This window comes from Tenrec ecaudatus, chromosome 9, assembly GCF_050624435.1.
Source record: "Tenrec ecaudatus isolate mTenEca1 chromosome 9, mTenEca1.hap1, whole genome shotgun sequence".
NCBI lineage: Eukaryota > Metazoa > Chordata > Mammalia > Afrosoricida > Tenrecidae > Tenrec > Tenrec ecaudatus.
In genome coordinates, this window is record NC_134538.1 from 19475292 (window position 1) to 19497150 (window position 21859).

A 21859-nucleotide genomic window follows, 5' to 3' on the forward strand; every position below is an offset into this window, starting at 1 on the left:
CTCAGGAACTAGGTGAGCCTGGAGGCAGACAATTCAAGGTGCTGAATTTGGGGCAGATGTGGATTTCAGATCGGGCTGTGCTGTGTGGAAAGGTGCATCATCCTTGCTTGGATGTTTTGTGCTTCCTGGAAGGTAAGAGTACCTGGAATCTGGACATGGGGACCTATTCCAGGCCAGATACCCTCAGCCAGTACGTAACCCAGGCTCAGGGAGGACATTGCCTTTTGCCTCCGGAAGCCCCTGGGGTAGAGCTCACAGATATGCAGCCTGTGCCAACATCCCGACTCTGAAACCCCCACTAAGGGCTTCTTAGTTGCCGATTTGTCCAAACCAGAGCCTCGCTTTCATTCCAGGGTATATGTAGAGATCCACACGCCCAGGGTGCCTGGTCAGCATTTAACCGGTTTGACTCAGCATGGGGTTTGTGTACTGTTGTTATCACGAGTGACTCTTTGAGATCTTACTTCTCCATGAGTAGAGAGCCCCAGTATTCTCTGAGAGGGAGTTGCTGGCAGTGGACCCACAGGGTGTCCCTGGGATTAACATCTTTACACTTAAGGGGCGAAGCTACAGCTCCTACTTGAAGTATGTCTTGTGACTTTAGTTGTTGGTTCACTGGAAACTCAAGTAGTCACAGACCCAAATATGTTAAGGTTAGAAGGGTGTATTAAATCTTCCTCTGTGCCCTTAAGTCTGAGGAAAAAGTCCAATGTTGAGAAAAATGGAGATCATGGTTCCAATATTAGTACTATAAATTTGAGACCACCTCCATATCTATTGACATGAGGGTCCCTGGGAAAGGAGGAATTGAGTGGGTCAAAGGTAGAATAAGCAGTAATGTATTTGTTTCATTAAACATGGTTTCGCTACATCTTTGAGGGAGAGACCAGGTGAAATTGCGATGTACAAAAAAGTGAATAACTTCAATTGAGCTCTAGGCCACCTTGGTTATTGGGTAACACATCCCTGCATATGTCTAATAGCAGAGAAGACTCCTTGAGGGTAGGACACAGTAGAGTGGAGGACCACAAGAGTCCTGTGATAGACCTTGGTCATAATGCTTTCTGTCCTATTTAAACATTTATACATCACTTCATTTCGCCAAATTCCATGAACCATTTGTAAAAGTTAACTGAAAACAGAGGGTGTGTGAGTGTTACCTAATTTTGCATGTCTTCCTATCGCAGTGTCTTACATTTAGGTGAAATCTGGGAGAGAAGACAGGTCCACACACATAATTAGCAGCATGAGATTTCGGTGTGCTAGGTTCGGTGCTTAGCTTAGGGTTTTAGTGTGCTAGAAGCAGAGTCTCAACTTAAGATCAGAATCTAGGTCCTGAGATTAATCAAAGTTCCTGGTTCAAGAACAAGAATCAAGGGATAGAAGTAGGAGTTAATTGTGATGATTTGAGATTCAGGGCTTGGTGGACAGATTAAAGGTCATTATGTTCAGAAGGTTTCTGCCTAACAGATTATGTTTTGAGTTGACTAGGAGTGTATGTGTTAAGTTCTAATGATATAGAGATACTGCTTAAGGATTTGAGTTTTCGGGGGTAGTTTCTGAATTTGAGATTTAGGGTCATAAAGTTAGGATTAAGTTGATATACTATAGTCCGGGTTGTGACTCTGATTCAAAGAATTGGAATAAACAAATTAGGCTAGGTTTAGTGTGCATGGTCATTGGATTTGTTAGGCACATGTTAACTTTGTTGTCAGCATCAGGCGATGCTCAGGGTGTTAGTGGAAGTTCTGGAGGATGAGTGGCTTTTCAGCTAGTTATCAGTGTGTTGTAAGTACACTCAGCACATTCACGTTATTTGGGAGATGGTGATTAGCAGTGAATGAGTAGGGATTGAAGTACAAGTTAATATCATGTGCGGAAATGTAGCCTACAACATTTTTCTGTTTATCAGCTATAGTATTTATGATATATTTAGAGTCATTGATGCATAAGATCATCATTTTTTGTGGATCGTGGAATTTTTCTTTCTTCTCTTGGGAGCCTTTTTTTCTTCCTTAACAAAAACTATATAGTTTTGGGATTTCCAGGCTCTTCCACCGCCTTGCTCCGCCTCTGCCCAGGACACAGGCAAGGGCACGCTGTTGCCCAGAATCTGCTGCCAGGGCTGTGGGGCCCAGCCTGTTGTTTCCACAGCAGCCAAGCCCCTGCCTCTGCCCTGGTCAGTGCGCCCTCAGTGTTCAGCCAACAGAAGCTCGCCCTGGGCCCTCTGCCCTGAGAGCCAGCCACCAGGAGAGCCCGCCTCCTAGCGAACCAGCAGCCCGCATCCTGGCGAAACCACATCCTGGAGAGCCCACAGGCTGGCCTTAGAGCCCGCAGCCCTCAGCCAGTCCTGGGAGCCCCTGCGGGAGCTGAGCTCAGGGAGGATGTCAGCCTCCAGGGTGGCGCAGAGCAGCAGGGGAAAGACCAAGAAGAAACCCGAGGCTCGGGAAGAAGCGGAATTGTTGGAGGGCTGCCATGAATGACCTGCGAAGACGGAGCACTTTGTGTGATGTGACTCGTGGTCCAGGAAAGCGAGATCCCTGCTCTCATCGTGTGGTCAGTTTTTAATGTCATGTTCACAACTGCCACGCTGGAATCAACGTCCTTTAAAGTAGAACTCAAAGACGCCGACCGGACATGCCTGAGCACCTGGAGGAATGTGCTTACACTGATAGGGTTTCTGTGAATCGCAACAACGCGCAGTCTCTGTTGGACACTGCAAACCAGTACCAGCTTCAGCCTGTGAAGAACATGCATGTTGATTTCTTGAAAGAGCCAGTGGATGCTTCAAACGGTCTCTGTCTAAGCGTTCTGGCAGCGCGTCTAGACCGGCTGTCCTGAGTTGAAAGCCGCTGCAGACGCCTTTGTTCACCAGATTTTCACTGACGTTTCCAAAACTCAGGAGTTTCTCCAAACTGATGCTCAGGGAGTGACTCAGCTCCTCAACCAGGACGCCCTGACGGTGAGCGCAGAGGAGCAGGTTTATGATGCTGCCGTCAGGTGGCTGGAATCGCCTGCATTTTGTGGTCCATGTCCTTGTTACAGTCAGATTTCCTCTCATCTCACAGAATGTCTTAAGGAAAACTTTCCCAGCTGAACCACTCTTTCAAGACAGCCATGAGTGCCTTACGGTGGTGATGAGTGGAATGCAGTATCCATCTACTGTCTCCTGAGGATCAGAAAGAACTGGCAGATGGAACAAGGCCGCGAAGACCACAGTCTTGTAGATATTTTAACCCAAAGTTGGAAAAAGGTGCATATGATACTCGATCCTGAAGTGAGAATGTAACTTCAGAAATCTCACTTGATGCGTGTTTTGCTCTTTAAAATGACCTGTGTTGATAATGATTTTGTATATTCAACCACGCGTTTTTGGTCTTCAAGTAGAACAGTTTAAAGAACTGAAGAATTAACCCCGGATTTTCCAAAAGGCCTCATTCAATAAAGTATCTGTTATTTCCTGAAGCCAGCATTAATAGAATTCCATCACAATATTTGTTAAGTATTTATATTAAATGTGCCCACTCCTCCCTTATCTTTGTTATAAAACTTGGTCTTGGAAATATTTGCCATTTAATTTTTTCATATATATATTTCTAATACAATAATTGCAGAAACAGATTTCATTCAAAATCATTTACTTGCCTTATCCAAAGTGAACATTAGTTTATAGGCTCATGTAAGTAGACTACTTATTAAACAGGATTGTATAGTATTTATTTTTATATTCCTGCCCTAGGCATTGTTCAGAAGTGTTGGAATGATATTAGCTGTTGTTTAATGAGACCCACCCATAGGTGCCCTATACCTGCCAGGAATGGTGGCTTTTCCTTGCTATTATTAAATCGATCTCCTTCAGAGAACATTTTCAGTAGTAACATGTAATTATCCAGATTTAAGCCAATATTTTGAGCTAATAAACTTATATACTATTATCGCTATATACTCCTTGCATTTCAGTGATGACAGGAGAAAAATGTGTATTAATTACAGTTTGAAAAGTGATAGAAAATAAAATTTTGAGCTTTTTTCTCAGTATTGTCAGCAAATGACCTCTTGGCTCTCTATTTTAAAGGTAAATCATACCATTCTGAGGAGGCCAGGGAAGTGCGAAGAACTTTTAAGCTATGAAAAGAGGACAATTGAGAAAGTTTTAGAACAACCATAAGGGAGGGGTGAGCACATTTAATATAAGTATTTAATGCATACTGTGATGGAATTCTAATAATGCTGGCTTCAGGGAATAACAGGTTTTTTAGAAAATCCAGGGTTAATTCTTCATTTATTTAAAGTGTTCTACTTGAAGACCAAAAATGTGTGGTTGAATATACAAAATCGTTATCAACACAGGTCATTTTAAAGAGCAAAACACATATCAAGTGAGATTTCTGAAGTTACATTCTCACTTCAGGATCAAGTAGCATATCCACCTTGAGTTTCAAATACTCACTGAGAAATGTAATTAAAAAATAACAAGTCTTCTTTTCCCCACAAACTTTTGGAAGACTATCTTATGATCCTGAGGGAAGGAGGTGGGGGGGGCAGTATGTTGGGCAGATATTGTATTAACCGGTGTGCATTTCAAGAAATGTTCAGCATTGCCATTGGGTGTTCTAATTGGAAAATCCTCCTCTACAGATGATAGACTATATCTTGTGCTCCTCATTTTAGGCGGGGTTCCTCTTTGGGCTTGATATCTCTTCATAACATAAGCGATGGGTTCCATGGTCCTTTGTGCTCACTGTAGTTTGACAAAATGGCAGGCCATTCTTAGGCCTGGCACAGTAGATAGTTTTTTATATACAAAAACTAGTTTTTTGGGTTTTATTCCCCCTCTTACCCTATGTATACATGTTTGGGAAATATTTCTTCTATTGATTATATTGATGTGGGTATTTCTCAACCTACTGACGGTCACATGTGAGACAACTTCCACTTCTTTTTAAGACCAATGCCTCTATCCTTCTGAGGGAATTTTATTTCATACCCTGAAATCATTAAAGAGTCTTGTGTACATTTTCTATTTACTGTACATTTTATAATGAATGTTGGAATTTGAGTCTGAACATGGCAAAGGTAATTTTCTTTTTTGTATTATTCAAACTAGAACCAACAACTCTGTTTTTTCAATAGAATGTGAACACATGGTCTCTTAATAAACACTTTCATAATTAATAGTGTGATAGACAACATTTTTCACCTGTTGAAATTTACTATGTGTTTCATTTTGCATAAGCATGACTATAAATGTAAGACAGGTGTAACAGTACTCAAGAAAAGAAATTAAAATAATGAAGTCATTTTTATGAATGTCACAGAAAGCATGCACTCCCTTTGTTTGGTGCTCTTAGCTCAGAAACTGTTCACAGAGGTTACTGCTTCTCGGCTGAGATTAGATGGATGATAGGATAGAGATAGAAAAACCCTTGCTTACAGTTAAACCTTGTGCATGTCAATTAAAAGCTTTTGTAAACTGTGTTTCTCTATATATTTGTAAGTGATGGTGTAGCAATCCCTGGTGACACAAAGTTCAAGATTATGGATGCTATTTGCAAGGTGGGCAGTTACCACCCATCAGCAGTCCTTTGCACAATTAAACTGACAATCTGTGTCCAAAAAGATTACAGTTTAGAGAGCCCTATGGGGGCAGTTCCAGTCTCTAGTAAAATGTCACCTTTAGTCAAAATGTACGATACATACACAAAACAACAGGCCATTCTCAAATATGATGCAGCCTGGATTCTCCCCAAAAGATATTAACTACATTTCTTCCTGGTGCTCCTAATTGAATTGCTAGTCCTAATCTACTGTTTTACATAATGTCAAGTTTAGTCTTTTATGATACCACTTAGGTTTCATAAATAATTTGCATTTTCTCTTTTAAACTTGGTGGCTTTTCCTTAGGCTTCAGGCTTCAGGTATTATGTTCACTAGATTTTGAAATTAATTAATTTCTATTTATGTTTCTTTACTCACTGCTACACCTGACTTACTCTCTGTTAGAATGTGATCATCTCTTAAGTCTCCTCTCTAAATAGAAAACAACAACAACATTTTATTGGGGGCTCTTACACTTCTTGTATCTTTACATCAATTGTATCAAGAACATTTATACATATGTCGCCATCATTATTTCCTAGACATTTCTTCATTTTAAATCAGTTTATTGGGGGCTTGTACAACTCTTATCACAATCCAGGCATCCATCCATTGTAGTCTTCTCACTCTTAGTTTGCAGATTTCAATGTGCTCTGCAGATAACTTTTTCCCCCGGTCTCCTCTTCTCTGAAGAAGGACTGTCATCCAGCATTCTTTTTCCAGAACCATGTGTCCTGCACACTTCTATTGGACGAACTAAAACACTTTGGTACAGAATACTGATTCATGGAGAGACTGAAAATAATTATCAGTTCAGTTTTCAGTGTAAAATAAAATTTTAAAACCTTCAATAAAACTAATAAGTTAAATTTGATGTAAGGCAACAGAGAAAATCAGTCTACAAATGAGCTGGTTTATTCAGATAAATGAAAATTTATCTTAATATTTACTGTTTCCTTGAAGTAGGAACATTTTTCACATGGTTCTCCGAACTAAGTTTTGTTGGGATTTATGCTAATCTGGGAAGAGTTAGACCACAGTAATGGGTGCTATATGTCATTTGTTTTGTTTTGTTTTCTCCTCAGAGGAGCAGATTCTTCCCATGCTAAATTTTAACCCACGACTCTTGTGCTGGGAATCTACATGGTGATGAAGTGGGAGAAAAGGGAGTTTTCTGTGTTCTTCTCATTGAGCCTGAACCATTTATAGCACAGGGGTAGTAAGGCTGTGACGTTCATGCCTGTGGTGGAGTTTATATTTTGGCCTGTCCATGTTCCTTTCCTTCATTGCAGTATCGCCTTTCTTTATCTTTGAACTTTTAATACCTGTTCACTCTACCCCCACACTTAGGTCTCATGGAATGGCTGTGGGGTGTGTGGTTGCTAGGGAAATATCTTACCTCCAGCTATGAATTGAACTTCCACTGGTGAAAAATCTTTTCAGTTGATAAAAGTCTTCCCCTCCTGTGTCTGAAACACAGGGCTTATTTTGAATGTTCACTGGAAAATCTGGAGGGATTTTATTTTCATTTATTTTTATTCTTTTTAAAAAAAAAACCCTAACCCTAACCCTCTGGAGGGATTTTATAGTCAAAGCCAAAAAATTTGGGGCTCCACTAATGACCGGCCCCAATAGTTTCTCACTGTCACAGTAAACAATACTCGGTCTCTAGAAATTTATCAAATTTTAATTTATGTTGCTTTATTATGTTTTGTTTTTTCAAAACCATGAGTTCAGTAGCTTCTGTTTCAGGTAACCAGAACACAGCTGTGCCTCTCTGAATAGGCCTCTTCTAGACTTTGGATGGAATTTGATATTCCAATTCACTTCAGCTCCCTGATGGTGCATACAAGGACTCCCAGCATCAGTGCACCCACAGCTCATGTTGCAGAATAAGGAGCAGGTGCCTGACTCAAAATAGGAGGGGACAGTCGAAGAGAGACAGAGCAGGGGTCCAGAGTGGAAATGCTGTGGCAGAAGTCCAGAGAGGGTCTAGAGCTTGTACATGGGAAGAGAGGTGTGGTCATCTCCACATGAGTAGACATTATAGAGGGATGAGTGGACAGATGGTATAAGCTGTTTCATTGCTCAGCATCAGGACACTGATGTACATTTGATCGATGCTTATATTGTGTCCCTAGGTTCCTCGAGCTGAAAACTGAGAAATCAGTGCCCTGGCCTTGAAATGAAGAGCATCCAATGTTTAATGAGTTTCCACAAGCCCTAAGCACTCGAATTGTTTTAAGGCCATTCAGGTAAGGAAAGATTTTTCTTTTCAGAAAATAGGTACTGTACACTAGAAATATTTTTGAGTTTGTCAGATATGTCCTAATTTATTTGGGGAATACTATCATACCTATGGTGATAAAGTAATATTTCCTTATATTTTATAGATTGTATTCCTTGTTTTTTCATGTTTTTGAATACTTTACATACTTTTATATTATTCAATTGGTTATTTGTCAGTTTTCCTTATGTTACATTTTGTGGGCTTGTATTTATGTGAAGAAAGGAAATAAGCAAACTTTACACCTATTAAAATAATATTTTGGTGTACATTATTTTAAACAACTAAGAAAATAGAAGTTCATGGAAGATATAGCTTCCTCTTTATGAAAACACACTCAATACATAAATAGTAATAGTGAGGGTGATAGAGTAAAATGAGTAAGACTCCCCTCACAACCCACCCCAGTGAGTCAATGAAACATCACTATATCTCATCACAGACACAAAAGAATGTCCCCTTTGATTGGTCAGTAATAGTCCATGAGGATTGGATTTTGTCAGATCTCATCTATGAAGTTAATGAAATTATAAGGATAGTGTATAAGTGGATACATTTGTTCCAGTCATGACCAGCTGTCGACCCACATCGTGAGATACACCCACCACTAGCCATCAGGATTCCAGACCACATTTGAGATGAGCACCTGGGCTAGCCTGCTGTGTGGCTCTGACCGGTTCTCTGGGTTTCCTATTATTTCTACCTGATGTAGACCAGAAACGCATTCATGAATGAGAATTATATGTGCATTCAAGGGCCCTATGGAGTTGAAAGCTGAAGCCATCTCCCCTGATACAGCAGTGCACAAGGACATTGCCATGTAGGCTGCACCTGAACCACTGACACCAATGTGCACTCATCAAGCAGTGACTGTGGAGCTTCATTTTCCTATCGGCAGTCGTCCTGGTTAAGATACGACATGAATGAGGCTGGAGAGAAGACTGCAGTTCCAGAGCCCTCACCTGCTGGTGTACTTCCTCCCAGGTGTGCGTGCCTAGATCACTTAGTAAAGTCTGGGGCTGGGGTGCAGAAGGCGGGAGCATAAGTGAAGGTGTCCTGCAGGACTTCGAGATACACCTTCACCTGCTGCAATATGATTCGGGTGTGACAAGCACCAGGAAAGGCCTTCAGTGGATGGGCTGGATCAACACCCACACTGGGAAGACAACGTAGGTCCAGTGCTTCACACAGGGCTATGTCTTCTCCTTGGATGCCTCAGTCAGCAAAGCACATCTACAGATTAGCAGCCTGAAGTCCAAAGCCACTGCCACCTGTTACGGTGTGAGACACACGCTGTAAAATCTCACATGCTGAGAGTGTCAATACACCTGAAGGGATGGCAGTTGTGCTTCTATTCGCTGTTTATTTACAGAGTGTGCACCTAGAGATGAGAAACAAAGAAAGTGACTCCCTGTGAAATTATATCATCCCCTCAAGGGAGGAGGACACAAAATACCTTGGTGTGGACACTTTCCTCCTCTCTCTGTGTCAGCCCTTCAATGCAGTACGACACACCATTCAGATTCCATGAATTGGCAATTCACCGTCTCCCGAGATGAAGGCAAGAACACAGTTTACCTGCAAATGGAAGGCAAGGTTGTCTATTACTCTGTCGGGATTTTCAAATAAAAGTTTTACATATAACTGGCCCGATTTTAAAATTAATTATTTTTAAATGATACATTTTAGAAATGAATCAATTACCCAGAACTAGTCAAAAGGATGAGGAGGGGACGCTGTTTGCCAGAGAGGAGCCAGAGCTGGCCTAGCTGCTTGTGGGACTCCAAGGAGCAGGGTCAGGAGGAAGGTGCACCCATCTGCCCAGGAGGACCTGCCTCTGTTTGCCAGACCCGGACTATTTTGCGGCCACCTCCTTAATGTATGGTAAAAAAGACTCCGCAGATACAGGTGTGTATGGTGGAGACACATGCGCATGCACACACACATACACACACACAGTGCCCCACAATACGCATGCACAATGCACTGCCAGGACGGGCAGCTTAAGGCAGTGTTTTCAAGTAAAATTATTGAAATACAGATAAAGGTCGATTTTTTTCTTGAAACTATTTGAAACAATGATAAAATTAGAAAAAAGAAAATGGAACCTAACCCATTACTTCCCAAAAGTTTGCCAGAGAGGAAGAGGGATTGTGGTTGGACCCACCTGTAGGCTAGCTGAGGGCAGACCTGGGGTCAAATCCCCGGGCGCCAAGGTGCATGAACACATCGGAGAACCTCCCACAGATTGCCAGCATGGGACTGCTGGTCAACCTCCCAAGGGCGGTGAGAAAAAATGACAAAGTAACGTTCTCCTCTCTGTCTGTGGCGTGTCTGCTGATTGTTTGCAGTCCGGATTCAGTGCTGTATGGCACAGAGTGCCTGGTCTTCTCCCTTTTCCCTCCTCTGAAAACAGTGGCCGCAGTCTATGTTAGACCTCCACTTTCTGGGTTGTGCGTTTGAAATGCGTATACAGGGGTGAAGTATGGTTCACGGACTGTAGGCAGACTTTCTACCCCTTTGTCTGGGACTTGGTCTCACAGAATTGTTCAATTGATGTAGATTAAATCATTTCTGATGCACCGACTGGCTCAACCACTTTGTCTTGGGCTTTATATGCCCCTCCGCTAATTCCTCCCATCATTGGGCATCTGTCTCTGCTGCCCCTTGTCCACGGGATCTCACTTCTGGTCAAGCCACCTTATCTCCATTCATCGAATAAGGGATTTTCTTCTCACAGTTTATCCATTGTATTAATTCACATCACCTATATACCCCTGGTCATCACCGACAGATTTTCAACTCACCTGGTTCTTTCCAATTTAAGTTTGTTGGTTTGTTTTACTAAGTAGTTGTGAGTATTTATACAAGAATATGGAGAGACAGTATACATTTTATTTATTTATTTTTGTCATAGACTCAAAGTGCACCCAAAGAATGCACCACATTCCCGGCCCTGTGTCCACTTTCCTCTGGTATATACATGTCCTCTTCTGTCCAGGACACCTACAGGTTCTCCAGAAATCCACTGCTTGGCTACAGTTCCAAACATCACTTTAGAGAAGAATATCCTTCTCTAGAGATATATCCATAGAATCATGTTCCGTCATCAGTGTTTTATTACTGCTGAGGATGTGACTGCATATTTCTGTGCCAGACACACCTAGAGGGAAAGGTAGGGGATCACAATCACAACCCACCCATGCAGGGGAGGTGTTGGCTTCTGGTGCTGCTCAACACCCAAGGATAACAGGGCCTCTCAAGGGAGAAAATGCAGAGGAGCCTATGAAGGACTTGTTAGCTATCTATTTGCTCCGGCTGTGTGTATCTGTTCTTGTGTGTATTTATGTATGTGGGTTTGTGTGTGTTAATCGTTTCTGTGTTGGAAGAAGTACAGTCAGAATGATTCTTAGAGGCAAGATGGCAAGGCTGCATCTCACATATTTTGGACATGTTGCCAGGAGATACCGGTTCCTGGAGAAGACGTGATATTAACGATAGGGCTGTCTTTGTAAAGTTGTGGTTAACTAGCTGAAAATGTTTCTCACTATTAAAATTTGAAAACAAATTTTACATTAATCGTATTGAATGGTTGTTTCCATAGGTAATATTATGTTTATGTTTTCTATCTTTTGTTAGTAAATATCATAAATTACAGGAATTGTTTGGAGTATATTGTACCAATTTTGCACAGTTCAGAGAATTTTTTTTATTTAGGTCAATTAAATTTATAGCCATTTTTCCATAACTGTAATTAATTTGTCTCATTTTAGCCATTGCACGATGCTATTTTTTGCGTTTTCAAATTCTATGATTTGCATTTTAGCATACATTAAGAAGGGTTTGTTCTTTCCTTTTCAAGATTGCATGTAGGAATGTGGGGCTTTCTCAGAAGAAAGTTCCCAGGCTGCAATCATCTGCTTGATAACCCTGTGTTCAATCTTTATTTTTGTTCATGATCCCAACTGGTAATAGACACATGTCATGCACAACAGCTCATGGGTAAGTCACAGTTACCCTGGCCATGTGTGCACACGTGTGTGCCACACAAAGTTGAACACCCATCGTTCTCATCCATGTTTGACCACTCTACACACTCTCTCCCAATATGGATTCCAGGCAAGGTCGGCTAGGTCTTCATTTGCTAACAGTAGGAAACAAAGTGAATGTAGAACTGTCTCACCACAACATATGTGCTAACACCAAAACATCAGATGATATGGATGAGCACCATCCAGGAGACCCCATGAGTATCTCCACTGATGTGCCATTTGTTGGCTTGTGAACAAACAAGAGAATGTAAGCACGGATAGAAGCAATAACTAAACCACTATTTTGCTGTCACCGAAGTGTGTGTGCTGCTGGTGTTTGATAGTATCCTCAAGACCAGTATTACAAACTAAGGCCATGGAATCCATAAACACTGATACCCATTTCCAAGACCTCAGACATATTACCAGCAATGTGCCACCTGTTGTGCATGTTATTCTAGGTGACCTGTTTCTAGGTGACAGTAGGCTTGAAGCCAAATCCATTTTTTATATCAGGAACATTTTCAATCACTTCTTGGAATGCACAGGAAGTAGCAAAGAGAGGTCCTGAAGGTCAGCTGATCATGTGATATCATAGAAGAAAATCCCAAACTGGTAAAATGAGAGTAGAAGCTGTTGGGACACAGCTGACTATGTACAAAATTCAGTTTCCTTTCATTAACACCACATTGACTTTGTAGGGACAACAGTAGCGTTCATTTCCTCTATGCAGCCTCTTTCTGAACTTAACTGGTGATATGCGCTCATACCATGGAAGTACTCAGGCGGAGTCCACATTCTCTGTTTTGTTCACAAGTCTACAATGGAGATGTGGAGTTCTCTGAGCTTGTCCTGCAAAGGCTCTGAATTTGCCTTCACTAATTATTTTTCCCATTTCCTCTTTGGGTGTCCTGTTTCCATTTTTCTTGCCCCACTTGCTTTCTATACATAGTTCTGGGACAAACACTGCCCGTCTGCTCTCATGTGGTCCATAGAGACACAAGCAGAGTAACCCTGAGCATCAAGTCTAAGGAATCCATGATGGAGGGCACATATATGTCTACTGGGAGAGAAAATAGTAAATGCAGTTCCTTCTCTTCTGACATGAAAAGCACTTAATGCTCTGTGTATGCAGGTCCTGGAGGAGCATCTCTGGCCTGTGCTCTTTCTCACTGTCCACATCACGGCGACAGCTCTGATCTGGGTTTCCCTTCTTATCACTGTCAAAGGTAATATCCCTCCTACATCAGATCTGCTCTAACTGCTGCTTCTTGAATTGAGCTTAACCTCTGGTCTCCGTATGCAGGCGCCCTGAGTGCAGTTCATCTCGTAGAGTCTGTGGGAGATATGACAGAGCCTGGGACTTCTCTGAGCCTTTCCTGCAAAGGCTCTTGGGTTCTGCAAGCCCCAGTGATGAGGCGGGAGTGGGTGGCACTAGTGAGTCAATCAAGTGGGAGTACTCAGCGGTACTTTGCATCAGCTCAAAGAAGATTCACAATTTCCAGGAACATCCCCACAAACACAGTCTCTGTAAATATGACAGACCTAATGTATTACTGTACAAGGGACACAGTGTGGAAGTCACAGGGAGCCCAGGCACTAACCTACCCTTCAGGAGTGGGGTGGACCTCAAGCTAGTCCTCAGCTTGCATGTAGTGAAAGCCTGCTGGGAGCAGGTCCTGAGGAAGTTCAAGCTTTCCTTTTTATCTCACTGTTTACTGTTCACACTCAGCAGAAGCCTTGGACAAGAACATCCATGTTTGTCCTTTGAATTCCTGGTTGTTCTCAGGCAAAAACACTAATCATAGAACAGTGATTTTGTTCATTATTTAAGCCTTCCTTTTTTTTAGTATTTTTCTAGCAATAATTTTTAGATAAAATTTTAATGATTAGGAAATCATTTTTCCTCAATCCAAATCAAGTAAGATGTCATTGAGTTGGTTCCTAATCATAGCAACCCCATGTACAACAAAATGAAACGCAGCATGATCCTAAGTCATCATCATACTATTTGTCATGTCTGATCATATCTTTACAGTGTCAATGCATTTGTTTATCCTCTCCTTAGAAATCAAAATGTCAGTCTCCAGGGAGTGGCCCCGCCTGATATTTTCCACAGTTCCTTTTTTAAAAATCATTTTTAAGGGCTCATACAATTCTTATCACAACCCATACATAGATCAATTGTGAAGCACATTTGTACATTAATTGCCGTCATCATTCTCAAAATATTTGCTGTCCATTTAAGCCCCTGGCATCAGATCCTCATTTTTTCCACTTTCTCCCTGCTACACCCCCTCTCATGAACCTTTGATAATTTGTAAATTATTATTTTGACATATCTTTCCCTGTGTGACATCTCCCTTCACCCATCTTAATGTTGTCTGTACCCCAGGGAGGAGGTCACATGTAGATCCTTGTAATTGGTTTCCCCTTTCCAACCCACCCTCCCTCTACCCTACCAGTATCACCACTCACACCACTGGTCCTGAAGGGATCATCTGCCCTGGATTCCCTGTGTTTCCAGTTCCTATCTGTATTAGTGTACATCCTCTCTTCTAGCCAGACTAGCAGGTAAATTTTGGATCATGATAGTTGAGGCAGGGGAGATGGGGGAGGGGGAAAAACTTTTAGGAACTAGAGGAAACTTGTATTTTTCATTGTTGTTACATTGCACCCTGACTGGCTCGTCTACACCACAAGACCCTTCTGTAGGGCGATATCCAGTGGCCTACAAATGTGCTTTTGGTCTCCACTCCGCACTCCCCAACCCTCATTCACTATGGTAAGATGTTTTGTTCCGATGATACCTGATACCTGATCTCTTCAACACCTCATGATCACACCGGTTGGTGTGTTTTTTTCCATGTGGGCTTTGTTGCTTTTGAGCTAGATGGCCGCTTATTTACCTTCAAGCCTTTAAGACTGTTGCACCCCATAAGTGTTTTTCCTCGTTGTGTGGCATCAGATAGGTTCCAATTCCTACACTGTGTCTCTGGTGTTGTCCTCTGTACGACTATGGGTCAGTGAGGGATGTCATGTCTCACAGTGGGGCCGGCCATGTGGTTCTCTCTGTGGACTGGCTTCTCTAATTGGTAGCATTATCTTCACGGCCTGGTGTACCACGATGTGCTCCACTCTCCCCCCTTGCCCCTTCATCTGCCTCTGTGTGCTCCGATCAGCTATGTCCCTCTCCCGGAGCTGCAAATTCATTGCTGTCCTTTGCAATAAATTCTTCTTCAGAGAGGAGCAGGTGTCCACTTAGTAGGTGGGATTGGGGCCAGCCCCCCAGACCTCTCCATTGATTCCCTACTCCATGCCGGTCTTGTACAGTTTCTGATATGACTATGAACATTCAACCTTCTAACAATATTCTTATAGTATTTCTGCCAACACATAACTTTATCATTATCCTTGAAGTCAATGGTATTCTCAATATTCCCCCAACACCTAATTATAAGGACAAACTCTGCATCAGTCTTTTTAATCATTACACAGCTTTCTCATGAATATGAGATTTTCCATGAAGTACTCTTGCTTGGATTAGGTTCACCTTAGTCCTACATTTGACCACATTTGTTCTTTAATCATTAAAATCTGTAATTTGTAGCAATACATGAAAAGACAGAGATTCTGAGTTTATGTATACTGGCCTTGCATAAGGATAAGAAAAAAAGTATATATTTAATAGAGTTTTCTGTTCATATATATGCCAATTTATATAGTATAGTATACATACAGATTTGGTTGATTAACATTTTCCTTATTGTTGTTACATGCCATTGGTTTACTTCAAACATTGAGATCAATGGAGAAAAACTTATATCATTCTCTTTGCAAATAGGAGCCAGATAAACATGTTTCCTATCACCACTTTTCTTCACCTTTGAGCTTGAAATCTTAGTGAGAAATATTACATAAGAAAATGACTTAAGAGGAATATAATTAGGCAGACAAAAAGTAAATTTCTCATTATTCACAGATATAATAAACTATGTAGAAAGAACAAAGATGCAACCAAGTTTGTGCGAAGTCATCAAAATACTCAACAATGTGTCAGGATATAAGACTAACACAAAATAATAAATAGTATTACTGTAAACAAATGAAGAGTGCTCTTGGAAAAAAGAATAATGAGAAAACAGTGTCATTTACAATAGCCACAAAAAAGATGAAATACCCAGGGTTAAACAACGCAGAGAAATAAAATATGTGTACAAAGAAGAGTATAGAACAAGGCAGCCAGAATGTTCCTAGAGTGAAGGACGACAAGACTTACCTCACACACATTGGAAATGTTGTCAGTGGAGAGTACTTGCAGGAGAAGAACAACATGCTTAAATTCAGGTACGGTGATATGCAGTTAGGCTACAGGGCCGAAGATTCCTCTCTCAACATGGCTTTAAAACATTTCTCCTAGGGTCTATTGAAAGACAACAGGTGCCCCATGGGTGTCATTGGTAAGACCTTCTACTGTAAAAGAACAAGCATCAAATACTAGAGCCCTTGGTGGGTTTACACCTATATTCAATTTTCAATCACCTCTGAGTTCTGCGCTGCCGCCGAGTGGATTCCATGCACGGCTGCCCAAATATGGTTCCTAAGGCTGGAAATCCTCACAGGAGCACATAGTCATTAGACTATGCCCCCATCCTCTTTAATATTTGGTGAAAGTATGCCCAATATGCTTCATTTGAAAATCTTCTAGACCAAGATGATAATCAACGTGAACATTTGGGGCATAATGAACTGATTTGAACTTCCAGGAAACTGGTTTACTAGGATTGTAAATCAAACAACAATTGTTTATTGAAATTGATTCACCTTTGACATTGAACTCATTCAAAGAAGTAGCTATCTTGAGCCAGGGACTCTTGGTTGGATTGGAAACCATGCCTTAAAAGGGTAAATGGCTAAGTAAGCACAGTTCCTGGTAATGTATGATGACAATGTTGCTCACCTGGAGTTTGTGGGTTTGTAAGATCTCTGCCACAGGTCTTCACATTTTGGATTCCTTAAAGGAATTGTTAGTAGGAGCCCTTGTTGCTTAGCGGTTAGGTGTTGGGCTATAACCCACAAGACCAACAGTTTAATAAACAAAAGCCTCTCCGCCAGTGGGAGAAAGACGAGGGCTTCTTCTGTAAAGAGTTACAGTCTAGGAAACCAACAGAGCAGTTAGTTCTATTCTGTCTATTCTATTGTCTCAGTAAATTGGGATCGACCTGATTGCAGTGTGCTCGGCATGGGGTTGTTAAGTAGAAGGTAGGTCCAGCAACATGGCTGGCCCCACTATGAGACACGATGCCCCTCACTGACCCATGATGCTACAGGGGATAGCACCGGAGACACAGTGTGGGAATTGCGCCTAACCTGATCCCACCACACCGAGGCAAAACATTGCAGGAGTGCAGCAGAACAGCAAGGGAATGGAGCAGCAAGGTCCCCAGGGGATGCTGAAAGTGGACTTTGGGGACAGGGTGTGGTGCACCAACAGACTGGACTGGAAAACACTCCTAAAGGCCAACAAACAATCCTTGAACTAACTACAATCTTTTCTTTCTTGATGTGTTTTGTTCTTTGTCAGTGGTTTGTTGTTGCTGTTTTGTTGTATACTGTTGCCTTCTTTTCCTCTGTCTTGTTTTTGTGCATGTTATTTTCTCCACAGGTCTGTCTAAATAAGATAGGCTGAATGAACTATCTGGAGGAAAAACAATGGGTCAGACAGTTCCGGGAGGGCTTGAGATAGGGGAAGGTGGGGGGTAAGAAAGAGGTGTTAACAAACCCAGAGACAAGGGAACAACATGGGTTCCAAATTGGTGGTGAGGTGGAAGTGGCAGGCCTGGTAGGGAATGATCAAGGGTAAGGTAACCTAATGAAGAGGTATAGCTGTAAATCAGGTGGGGACGGAGCATGATGTTGGGGCAGGAGGAAAGTCAAGGGAAATAGAGGAAAGAGCTAGGAGGCAAAGGGCATTCATAGAGGTCTAGACAAAGACATGTACATGCAAATATATATATGAGGATGGTGAAATAGATCTGTGTTCCTTATTTATAAGTTTAGTATTAAGGTGGCAGAAGGACCTTGGGCCTCTACTCAAGCACTCCCTCAATGCATGAATACTTTTGTCTAATATATTGGCATTCTATGATGCTCACCCTCCCGACACAACCGCTGAAGCCAAAGCGAGTGGACACACTAGCCTGTGTGATCACATGGTTCCGAAGGGATCTGTTATCAGGCATCAAAGAACAAAAAATCATATAATTGGGTGAACACCTCCATGATATGATCGCTGAGGACAAACGGGTGCATAAGCAAATGTGGCGAAGAAAGCTGATGGTGCCCTGCTATCAAAAGAGAAGGTGTCTGGGGTCTCAAAGGCTTGAAGGTGATCAAGCGGCCATCTAGCTCAGAAGCAACAAAGTCCACATGGAAGAAGCACACCTGCCTGTGCGATCACGAGGTGTCAAAGGAATCAAGTATAAGGCGTCATCAAAAAAAAAATCTTACCATAGTGAATGAAGGTGGAAATGCAGAGTGGAGACCCAAAGCCCATTTGTTGGCTACTGGAGATACCCTCACAAAGGGGTCTAGGGGAGGAGATGAGTCAGTCAGGGTGCGATGTAGCACTGATGAGGAATACAGCTTTCCTCCAGTTCCTAAATGCTTCCTCCCACCACCCCCCACACACCACCGCTACCCCCCTTAAACCCACTACCATTATCCGAATTCTACCTTGCAAGTCTGGATAGAGCAGAGGTTGTACACAGGTGCAGATAGGGGCTGGAAGCACAGGGAATCCAGGGTGGAGGATACCTTCAGGACCAGGGGTGTGAGGGGCAATACTGGGAGGGTAGAGGGTGAGTGGGTTGGAAAAAGAGAACCGATTACAAGGATCTACATGTGACCTCCTCCCTGGGGACAGACGACAGAGAAGGGGGTGAAGGGAGTTGCCGGATAGAGCAAGATATGACAAAATAATAATTTATATATTATCAAGGACTTATGAGGGAGGGGGGGCAGAGAGGGGGTAAAGAAGACTTAATGCAAAGGGCTAAAGTTGAGAGCAAAAGCTTTGAAAATGATTAGGGCAACGAATGTACAGATGTGCTTTATACAATTGATGTATGTATGGACTGTGATAAGAGTTGTATGAGTACATAATAAAATGTTACAAAATAAAATTAAATTAAAAATGTCAACAACAAAAAAGGAGGTAGGTACAGAATTCAGATGGAATTGCGCTGACCTTGCTTCACAGGTTTCTTGAAATTCTCATGCTTATTTAAAGAAGCTCCAAAGAAACCAAGCTATTTTGTAATGGGGTGGTGCACTGGTTAACCCCTGGTTGACTACTAACCCCATAGTTTGATTATTCTCACTCAATGTCAGCTCTTCTAAAGAAAGACAGTACTCTTTGCTTCCATAATATTATAGGTTTGGAAACTCCATGGGAAAGTTTTACTTCATTTTATTGGGTGACCATGAATTGGAATCAGCTAGATTGGGATTTGGGGGTCTTGGTTGACTGACCTCAGTGTAAAATTCTTTGACAATGTCACAATTTCTTCCCCTTCCCACACATTGTTCTTGCTAAATTTGTTTACTCTCAGAATCTAAACGTTGACCTTGAAGTGTACAGTCATGTACCACGTGTTGTATGCACTGTCTTAGGTTTGGCATCTATTTGGGGGGAGAAGCTGGGGAATAACCTTTATGTATCCCACACAATGTGCTCTCTCTATTGCTGTAGTCTCTTGTCTCTAATATTTCCTTCCCCCAATCGTGGTACCTTTCCTGCTTCTGTAATTCTGCATGCAACTGTGAAGATTTATTGATCTATTGGTGATCGTGATTTTGTGACTGATCCAGAGCCTATTTGAAAGACCAAATTTCTGTGAATCTTTGAGCACCATTATGGCCTCATGTTGATGGTCTTCCTGATTTGGATCATTGGTCTCTGTCCTGTTTTGAATATTTAATACATATTAATTAAGACTTGATATTTCGCATTGGAAACTCCTTGGCGCATTGGTATTCAGAAGCAATAATTTAGAATTGAGTCATAGCATTTTTGGGGGGTGACCCATAGATCGCCTCACTGGGAACTGTGTTTGCCCCTTCACAGAAGAACCCTGCTGCCTTACGGGGACAAAGGTGTAGTTGTGGGTTCCCAAAAAATTGTACAGTGGGCAGCCTTGCAAAACCAACAGGACACTTCTATTCTGCTCTCTAGTCTCCGTGAATTGGAATCAACTTGGAGATGGGGCTGTGGGTCTTGGCCCTTCATGGGGAGACGCCAGTTACCCTGCTGTGCTGTCTTGAGGAGAGAAATCGTGGTCATTTATTTTATTACCTTTAAAGACTTTCTTTTCAGCAGTTTTATGATCACAGCAATATGACACCGCGGGCACTCATTTTAATGAACAATCTCCTCCAGCTGCTCCTGGGTGGCGGCTTTAACTGAGATTCTACAAAATTCTCGATGAAGGAAGGAATGGATTAACTTCACTTCCTCTCTGTGATTCTTGATGCCATTATAACCTCGTGTAAATGGTCTCCCTCATCCAGATGGAGAGAGCTACCTCACATGGCTTTCTGTGACTGCACCTTATTAGAGCTTAAATCCTGACCATTGGGCTTGTGGAAGGCCATGCATGGTTTCCAGTGAGAATCCTAAAGCCATTGTTTAGTCTCCACGGAAATTCAGCTTCCACAGATTTCTTTCAGACCAGTAAGCAGCAGTGTGAACAGCTTTGCCCTCAGGAAGCCTGTGTTAGAAAGTGGATTACTTCCACACCCACAGTCAACCCTGGGGCTGGTCTTGTAGCTCTTGGGCACTTGCCTGCGTGTGGCCTTAGGGAATGTAGGGTTGAGAAGAGGCTCCTGAATCAAAACAGTGTGTATCCTAGTTTTAGTCCCTTTCCTGGCCCTGTAGTCCTGTTTGCAGTATCACCTACTGATCTGCTGGCAGTCATGCTCTTGGCAATGGAGTTCCCTCCATTTTCTGCCTTATTTCAGCAGTGTGTTTTGTAAAGCCTGAGATACCTTGAAGACCTGGGAGTGATAATCTTCCTCATGCAGACGGTGTAGTTTTGTGTTTGAGAAACAAACTACAGAGACTCCATTTTTGTTAGCTGCTAGGTGACTTCCCACTACCCCCTCTCATCTTGGAAAAACTGACTGCTAGTTGATCTGCCCTCCCAGCCTTTCCTTCTAGGATTTCAAAGATCCTGTCTCAGCTTTACAAAGGAGGGCAGACATCTGTTTACAAAACTTACTCCACCCATCTTCTTGCTCAATTCAGTGATATTGGCTCACCAAACCTGGTGCCTGGCTCAATCAAGCAATCTGCACCAACCAGAAAGATGCTCGGGATTCATCATCATGTCTACAAAATTTATAGATGACCCAAGACTTCAATACCCAAGAACACCAGTTGTTCTCTCTCTTGCTGTTCCTTGCTTTCTCTTGCTCTCTACGCCAATTGAAATACTAGGCTCTCTCTCTCTCTCTCTCTCTCTCTCTCTCTCTCTCTCTCTCTCTCTCTCTCTCTCTCTCTCTCTCTCTCTCTCTCTGTCTCTCTCACTCTCCCTCTCTCCCAATTTCCCTTTCCTGAAGACACCTTCCAGCTCTGGTTCCTGCGGAAGCAGTGGCCATGGCCACTCTTTTCAAACCAGACTCTATTGCAGTTTATTAGTGGGTCCATATTAAAGCGAATTTCTTCTTCCTTTATGTAATAGCGGCTGTCATTTTCTTTAAACCTTTTAAAAATATAAATCTTTTTACTGGGGGCTGGTACAACTCTTATCACAATCCACACTTACATCCATTGTCTCAAGTACAGTTATACATACATTGACATCGTCATTTTCAAAGCATTTTCTCTCCACTTCAGTCCTTGGTATCAGCTCATCTTTTCCCCTCCCGCCCCTTTCCTCCC

At 42.2% G+C, this 21859-nt stretch overlaps 1 pseudogene; it reads left to right on the plus strand.

Annotated features, from left to right (window-relative positions):
- The first annotated feature begins 2637 nt into the window (after nt 1–2637).
- Nucleotides 2638–21859, plus strand: part of LOC142457140 (PC4 and SFRS1-interacting protein pseudogene) — a 66919-nt pseudogene continuing 47697 nt past the window's right edge.